This window comes from Coturnix japonica, chromosome 1 (genome assembly GCF_054131305.1).
Source record: "Coturnix japonica strain WE chromosome 1, WE-NBRP24, whole genome shotgun sequence".
Lineage (NCBI taxonomy): Eukaryota > Metazoa > Chordata > Aves > Galliformes > Phasianidae > Coturnix > Coturnix japonica.
Genome location: NC_140663.1, coordinates 164,391,220 through 164,399,746, shown reverse-complemented (window position 1 = coordinate 164,399,746; position 8,527 = coordinate 164,391,220). Strand labels below are relative to the sequence as shown.

General features: G+C 44.3%; 1 long non-coding RNA gene across 1 annotated transcript; it reads left to right on the top strand.

Moving 5' to 3' along the window:
- The first annotated feature begins 928 nt into the window (after window positions 1-928).
- LOC146762831 (uncharacterized) lies at window positions 929-1,722 on the top strand. The gene is made up of 2 exons (XR_014949121.1): window positions 929-1,335; window positions 1,450-1,722. It is a non-coding gene; the product is annotated as an uncharacterized LOC146762831 (long non-coding RNA).
- Window positions 1,723-8,527: the final 6,805 nt, after the last annotated feature.

Genomic DNA, 8,527 nt, shown 5'->3' with positions numbered 1-8,527 from the left:
TGGGGGTCACAGAAATCCCCCAAGGAGTGGCAGAACCAGATGTGAGTCCTGCATGGGATGGATGAGCTCTAACAAAAACCCCTCCTGCACAGGGCAGCACCAAGCAGCACAGGATGGTACTGGGGTACCACAGAATCACTTCTCACTCTTCTCAGTGACTTTGCCCTCCTGTCACAAGGGCAGGTTTGAATAATCAGAAAGCACATGAACAAAGAGCAGTCTCTACCCTTATAGGGAGGGTAGAAGACATGGAGAGAAATGTGGATTTCAACATCCTTTTCTTGAGGTGTTTATCTGCTTTTACCTTAAACAGTCAGCAGTGCAAAAGTAAATGTTGAGAACAATCAAGTATCAACATCTGTATCTAGGAGCAAGAGATGCAGTCAGCAGAGCTTCTGAAACATAAGGGGTGAGGGGTCAAATTGGATGGGCTGGAGAGCAGTAGGCTCCCACTGGGATAGCAGCAGCAGACAGCAGCTGGCAACTTGGCTCAATTCCATTCACAGAAACTACAGCTGGAATATGTTGCTCAGCTGATGGAACAGACAAAAAATAGGAGAAGATGCAGAAACAATTAAAATGATCTGAGAGCTGCGGAAAATAAATTACGAGGCTTAAAACACTCATGTTTCCTGTGTCAAAGAGAAGGCAGGATTTTTATAAGAAATAAGTCATACAATTCTAAGATGGTTAACCATCAGTAGAAATGACTGAGGTATACAGTATGTTCTCTCTACCACTGCGGCTGCACGTGAAGGCTACATGCCATTTTGGAACATTACTTGTAACAAAATACAAGTCCTAATCTGAACAAAGACAAATGGGTGGGTTCAAAGCAGAGTGATGAGTTGTGTGTTATGCCTGAGGAACAACTGGTTATCAGCTCTAATTTACTGAACAGCAATTTCTACTAAAGGCCTATTGTAAGAAGCCATGCTTTTTACATTACTGTCTCAAAGTTTGCTGAAATGGAGACACGCAGGAGATGGACAAGTCCGGGAGCTACGAAAGGGAGATAAGATACTGATCAATGGCCCTTGAGTGGTCTTTTTGTGTTGGCCTATCTCAAGGAAGATGGCCATCCCTGAGGACTAATGGCCCTTAAGTGGTCTTTCCTGTTGGCCCATCTCAAGGAAGATTGACAGCTCTGAGGAAGTCACAAGACTCTGACCCGAGCCGTCCCGAAATGTCTCGAAGGCTGGAAAGAAGGATAAAAAGGGCACGGACAAACCCCGAATTTAGGGAGAGGTTTTCTGACACCAGATGCCTCTCTACGCGAGCGCCTGCATGCTGAAGAAGATGGCTGCATGCTGAAGAACCTTTGTGGGCATCTAGGTATCTGACCTCAGATTCCTCCACCGTTGTCCTACTGCTGCCTATTATCTCTTCTGGGATTGCTGCTCGAGACTCTGCTCCGAGGGACCTCGCTGCCCGAGACTCCACTTCTAGAGACCACGATACTCTGACCATCTTTTCTGCGATTCACCGATCTGCTGCTTGCAGCCTGCTACTCCGTTGCTGCTCTCCCCTACGCTTACGTGCTACGGGACGCTGCTGCATCCAGGAGGTGACTATTCCCCGCTTTAACGTAATTCTTGCTCTTTTCTACCTTTTTCTATCGCCTACTTTCCCTTCCCCATCACCCTAATTTTGGCATTCGTCACTCTCTCTTCTCCATCCCCTCAATTGTCTATTATTTCCAATAAACTGGTCGGATCAACATTTGAATGCTCTTCTTCTTAATCTCACGCCGGGCATAACATTATTAAAAGAACCTTTGCCTCACTCCTAAATTGGAGCGAGACACCTATGTAACTAAATGTAGGTAAGAACATAATCCCATTGCCTCACTTATGTGAGTAATGAGCATGCCCTGACATTATAGTCAGGTTTTCTCTGTTCAAAAACTGGGGCACAAGAGTGCTCACTCACCTTTTCCCTTCAATTGGAAGTGGGGTGCAACCCAAATAGGTGCCAACATCCAGCAGCCTGGAAGCTTATATAGAGCCACCAAAACTGACTGTAGCATAGTGTATTTACAGGAGGACATGTCAGGAGGCCAGGCCCTAATGATTTTCTTGTTGAAAAATACCTCTGATAACAAAAGCATGAGAAACCAAGTGGGTATGCACACGTGGTAACAGGGCTTATTTGGAGTATTTGCTTCCATGTGTTCTTGTTCAGCTTTCACACAGAAATCGCAGAATCACAGGATGTCTTAGGTCAGAGGGTACCTTAAAGATCACCCAGTTCCACCTCCCTGCCTTGGGCAGGATTATCCCCCACCAGCTCAGGCTGCCCACGGCCCCATCCAACCTGGCCTTGAACACCTTCAGGGATGGGGCACCCACAGCACTCTTGGCAGCTGTGCCATGGCCTCGCCAACCTCTGAGTAAAGATTTTATTCTTAACAGCTAACCTAAATCTCTCCTCTTTTGCTTTAAAGCCAAGTGAAATATGAAGGGAGTTTTCCTTTGAGAATCCATATCCTTTGGTCACTACAAACTAAAAGCAAAAAAGCATATGCAGCAGTTGTTAAAAAAATAATGTAAATAATCCATGTGGGACATGCTGGCTTCTACTAGTGATGTCTGCTGCTTCTTAGTAAGCAGGAAGGAATAACTCATCATTATAACATTTACATCCTGTTTTAGAGTCTGTCTTAATGCTGTTTCCCAGAGCCATAAAAAATCTTCATGCTCTCAAGACAAAATTTCACATCATTGCTCTAATTTGCCGTGTTGAGAAATATAACGATGTGTCAACACACTAACACAAGTGTAATGCCTGCACTGCATGCAAGATAGCTTCTTAATGTCACTATCCACAGGGTTCTATGCACAGTTTGAAGAGATAACTTTGCATCCACGTTGGCAGCTGGTGGTTAAAGTTATGTACATGCTTAGTCTCAGGGGCCCATTTTCTTCCTACACTGTACTAGATTAATGAGAGTAATACAGACAAGAGCACGATGGATATAATCTACAGCACATACCATCAGCTTGCAAAGAAAGGAAGGCTTTTTTTTTTTCCTCAGGGTGCAGGAAAAGAAGTAATGGAGCCAGATCCAGTGCTGGCTGTGCTGTCAAGGAGCTGCTGCGTGGTGGCTGCAGTGTCACCTCCTGCAGGGAGGTGAGAGGGGAGGACACGGGCACAGGGGGCTGTGAGTCAGCTGGGGGCCTATGCACACATGGAGCACAGGGCACTTTTTGTCTGCTGCAGATAAACAGAGATGGAAGTAGGTCACTAAGATTTCGAGTTTCTCTGTGCAAAAGTAAATGAGAAAAATCTCTAAGAGACACCAGCAGTGCTACACAATCTTCTGCTCACAGTTTCTCTTTGGTCAGGCTTGAGGCAATGAGCATCCTATGGAAATGTAAGTGGCTTCTCAGTGGGCAAAGAAAACTTTACAGATTGTGGGAATGTAATCTCCCGAGTAGGGCATGGAAAGGGATTTTAACGTGTTTATATTCATTTATTTGTAGAGAAACGAAGTGATACCATGTGTAAAAATCTGCCTTGGTCTGAGAGAACTGGCTTGCACATCACCAGGAAAAGTCATGAGGTCTTGTGCAACCCACAAGTTTCTGTGCTCTTTAGTAAAAATGCCTCAAAACATCTAATGACATAACCATCCACGTCAAGACCAGGACCTTCTGACAACCTCCCTCACCATGTGTAAACTGAGCTGTACCTGGCACAGGCATCTTCCCTGCAGCTGGGCAGCTCAGAGAGGGACCTGTCACTTTTGACATTCCCCAGCAGTGCTGCAGGTCACAGGGGCTGAGAGTCACCAGCTTTCCTGGAACAGGTTTCCACCCCAAACTTCATCAATTGAGTCACATTTGCAGCTTTCTGGCAGGTCTAACTCTCCCAGACTGACCTGTAGGTTGAAATGCTTTTCCCAGCCAGAATTTCTCATTTGATCTTCTGAGCAGAAAGCATCAGTTTGCAGCATAAATTAATCTTACTGCAGCAAGACTAACAACAACAACAACAACAACAACAACAACAATAATAATAATAATAATAATAATAATAATAATAATAATAATAATAATAATAATAGAATTTAAAAGCACTTCTCCAGCAGGAAAAAACAGACCTGCTCAGCACCTGCCAGCCCCTGGTTGGAGTTAGATAAAATCCCCCAGCTCCAGCTTTTGCTGAAAAGACTGTCAGCATCTGATGGATTATGGTTGCCACTAAACTTGCAGGCTGGGTTTAGTGGCTTTCCTTCATTTAAAGAGTTCAGCCATTGGCTGCAGCAACAAGTCTGACTGAGGTAAGTCCCTGCTCAGCAGCCCTTGTTTTTATTTTTTTATTTTTTTTGTTATTTTAATCTAAGCAAGCAAAGCTCTTCTGAAATCATCTCATTTCTTTAAAACCTCTTATGTCAATATTCATCCCGTCCCTTCCTATCTTGTCATCAATCAGATCAGCCACCTGTACTCAGTGCCCATTCTGTCCTTTGGTGAGGTGGGGAGGCTGAAGACCTTTCCTGGTTCCCACATGAAAGCAGACACAAAAGCAGAACAGGCTGTGCTTTGTGATACTCCTCATTTACTCGTTTGTCCCTAATACAAATTAAGCCTTGCGCCCACAAAAGCTCACCAAGTTTTTCAGCAGTCTTGATATTGCTCTTTGGTGCAGATTTCCTTCCTCTTTCTGCCAACAACATGCATTTATCCTGACTTAAGAGAATGCTTTCCATCCTTGTGACTATTTTTTCCCAGTTCAGAAGTAAGATTTCTTTTTGCCCCAGGGATGAAAACACTGTAAATAGGAAATGGAAGCATTTGCCATCCTGAAATTGGAAAAAGAGGTCATAGTAACTTGACAAATTTTAACTAATGGCTTCAAAAAGGCTGTAAGTTGGAAATTGGTTTCCATTCCTACTGACCTGAGCCACTTTCAAAGTGCTAAGCAATTCATTGCAGCCTCCACACGCTCATCCACACCCTGAGCCTTTCAGTCTCATCTGAGTATTGATTTTTGCCCCTAGAATATTTATGTTCTGCACAAACACGTTATCCAGCAGCTGCTCAATGCTGTGAGCTTTAATTCTTACTTACAAATACTGAATTTGCTATCAAGGTATGGAAACATTTAAGCATAGGGATGAACTTGGTATAGTTGCAAATTTCCTCTTTTCATGTTTTTCCTGTTTTTAGGTCTCTTCCTCCTCCTGCTTTTCTTAATACAAATGTTTCACATCCGGGCCTCTCCAAGCCTGTGGGCTGTGTTGGTACATTAAGGAATGTTTCTTCTCCTCAGACCATACCAGGCAGAAGAGAAAACCCACCACAGTGGGTAATTTTGCCTGCAGAAACTTATTGAGAAGAGAGGACAATGCCTAACTATCATTTTATTTGTACATTGCTCATTGGAATGATATCACTGTAGATATCCTTCTTCATGTGAGAATTCTTTCTCCTACTGCAAGACAGATGGAGGGCTGAGAGAGGCTTTGCTGTGCATCATGCTCAGGGACATCCCTTGGCACAGAATGTAGCAGAAATACCACTATCATCCTCACAGGGGATTGAATAGAATACAGCTTCCTCAGCCACATCTTGAAAATCTGCATCCTCTGCCATGGGCTGGTGGGAATCTCATGGCACAAACTGTCTAAATGAGTACTTCCCATGTGAATGTGCCACACAGTCTGTTCTGGAGGAGTCTTCTTGTGCTGAGCACAGTGCTGCATTGCCCCACTATGCCCAACGTCCTCATCCGGCCACCAAAGCTTTCCCAGGTTAAGCAGAAAATTCATTTGGAACAGTTTTCTTCTCACTCTGCCTCCAGCTGTACCCTGAAGTTTCATCCCCTCTTCCTTTAAATCCCTTAGTATGCAGCCTCTCTTTGTTCCTAGAAAGGCTGTTAGCACACAGAGGGCAAAGCCCAGTGCAGCTGCACTCATTCTTTACTGCTGTTAGCAGCAGTAATCATGTCCCACTGCAATCTTTTCAATTCCTCCTTTCCCAGATGTGAACAGATCCCAGTCCTGCAAAGCAGCAGGAGTTTCCTTAGGGGGTGGAATGATTCCCTTACTCTTCCAGCTCATCTAGGTGGCTTTTTTTTTTTTTAATGTATTTCCCTGAACAGAAAAAGCCACTTAGAAGTTGCTCAGCTGTGAGGATTCTCTCTGATACTATTGCAAATAACACAAACAAGTGCTTTCCCTATATGCTTGTGGGAATCTCAGCCCATGTTTAGGTGTTATCTGGGAAAGGATTACACGGGGCCTTGATTGCATGCTGGCCACAAGGAGGCTTCAAGCAGGAGCTGGTCTTTCAGGGTCTGTTGGGTAGGAGGAGAATATTCATAGCAGTCATGGAAATCATACATTTTATGGAGAAGATAAGCTAATACTGAAACTATAAAGCTTCAAGTCACCACTGGCCATAGGCTTTATTTCAAATCTAAACACTACAGTGCAGCAGAATCTCCAGCCGGATGGGTGCAGAGGCAGTTTGTGTTCAGAAATGCCTGCCCCTCCAGCCTCTCAGTCAGTGCATCCTGGGAATGCTCATTTTGTTCTGTGTTGATGGGGACGACGTGTTTAAATAGCAGAAAATGAAGTGGTTTTCACTGAAGGAAGGCTGTGAGCATCTGCCACAAATCCTCTCAGCAATGCAGCAACACTCAGAGATGGCACATTTACCCCTGGGTATGATGGAGCATCTTTCTCCCATTTCCAGTTGTTTTTGTTTTCTTGTTTGTTTGTTTTTGTTTGTTTGTTTTGCCTTAGGCTAAGGGTTTGCATGGCAATACAGAGGATGGCAGATCCCACTGCTTATTGGGATGCCCTGAGAAGCTGTGGTGCCCCATGCCTGGAGGTGCTCAAGGCCAGGTTGGATGGAGCCTCGGGCATCCTGATCTGGTGGGAGGGCAACCAGCCCATGGCAATGAGTTGGGACTGGGTGGTCTCTAAGGTCCCTTCAGCCCAAAGAATTCTGTGATTCTATAATTCTATAATCACACTGGAACAGGACAAAGCCTCTCCAAGGCTGTGACTAGCCTTCACACAGAGCAGTATAACCCTCATATTTGCATGTCATTTTGATGGCATAGTCATCGTTTTTGCATTTTGCACATATTTGCATAGCTGTGCGACAGGCTGACCCACACTTATTTCAAGGTCACTGATGTGCCCCTCGCCTTTGCCCTCTACACCTGATTCTCCTCATCAGATGAGAGTGCTGAGAAATTCAGCTGTGATTAATAACCCTCTCTATACCCCTGGGCTTATTTTTTTCCCTCCATTTTTAATTTTACGTTCTGCTTACCAGCTGCTCTTGTTCATTTAAAAAACAAACCCTCTCTAGCTCTCATTAACGCCATATGTCTGCTGGTTATTTGAGACAAGAACGAAAAATGTATTTAAGTGATTAGTCAGATTGTGGTAGGCAAAAAGCTCAAAAAGCAAAATGCAATGGCGATGAACATCAGATCGTTGCATCACTGCTCCAGCTTTTCACAGCCATGCACAGCCTTGGTGTCCCCTCCCTGTTCCACTTACACTTTTACAGACATAGTGAAACCACAGCCAGTTTCCTCAGCTCTCACTAATTCCCCAGAAGAGATTGTTTCCCATTCTCTTAACTTCAAGGAAGCCAGAACTGACCAGAAGCAGCTTTGAAGCATAAGTTAAGGGCTGGTGCTACCTGGGGACAGCTGTTGCCCGAACGCTGGTGAGGTTTCTCTGGACCGTCCCCATGATGCATGTCCAGAGCTAAGCCCCACAGAACAAAGCTGGCTGCTGTCTACTGCTTTCCTCTCTACAACCATCTTCTACAGCTCTCAGTATGCAATACTTAAAGCATTTTTTCCTGAAATCTCTCTCTATTTCCAATTCCAAACACATTTATTTAATTTAAAATCCAAGCAGAGAAAATCAGTTTTCTTTGGGACACAATAAGGCAAAAACTCTAACCTATTTCTTTTCTCCAATGGCTCCTGTCATGCAACAAACTCCTTTCTGGTATTTATAAATTCAGCTCCTATCCTGACATCCTGATTGGTAAAAGAGAATATAAACAACGGAGAATTTGGCTTGTTTGAATGCCTCTGCACTTCTTCGGGGAGTGTGACATCTCATCTGATGCGCATTACCTCCAGCAGCACACTGTCCCTCGATGCAATGAACGTGTCCAGATTTCTAAGCCCATCTATTACCATCAGGCTCAGAAGCAGCAGAGCTGCTGACCGATGCTTCTACAGCTCCAGCATCAAAATTCAGTGTTTAGTACAGATCTGCAAATAGCTGTGTGGAAAAGAATGACAGTCTGTACCTCTCCATATATATAGGGAAAGTTTCTTACAAAAATCTATAGGTCTCCTGCGATTCCTGGATTTGTAATATGAACAGCATTGCTGAGGATGGTCCTTTTTTTGTTTGTTGTTTTTCCATAGGAGAAAAATAGCAAGCCATTAGCTGCCTGAGCAGAGACTTCCTGCCCGGAGGACATGGGGAGAAGGAACGGCTCTAAGTGGATCCTCTGCAGCAGAAAATCTTGTTTAG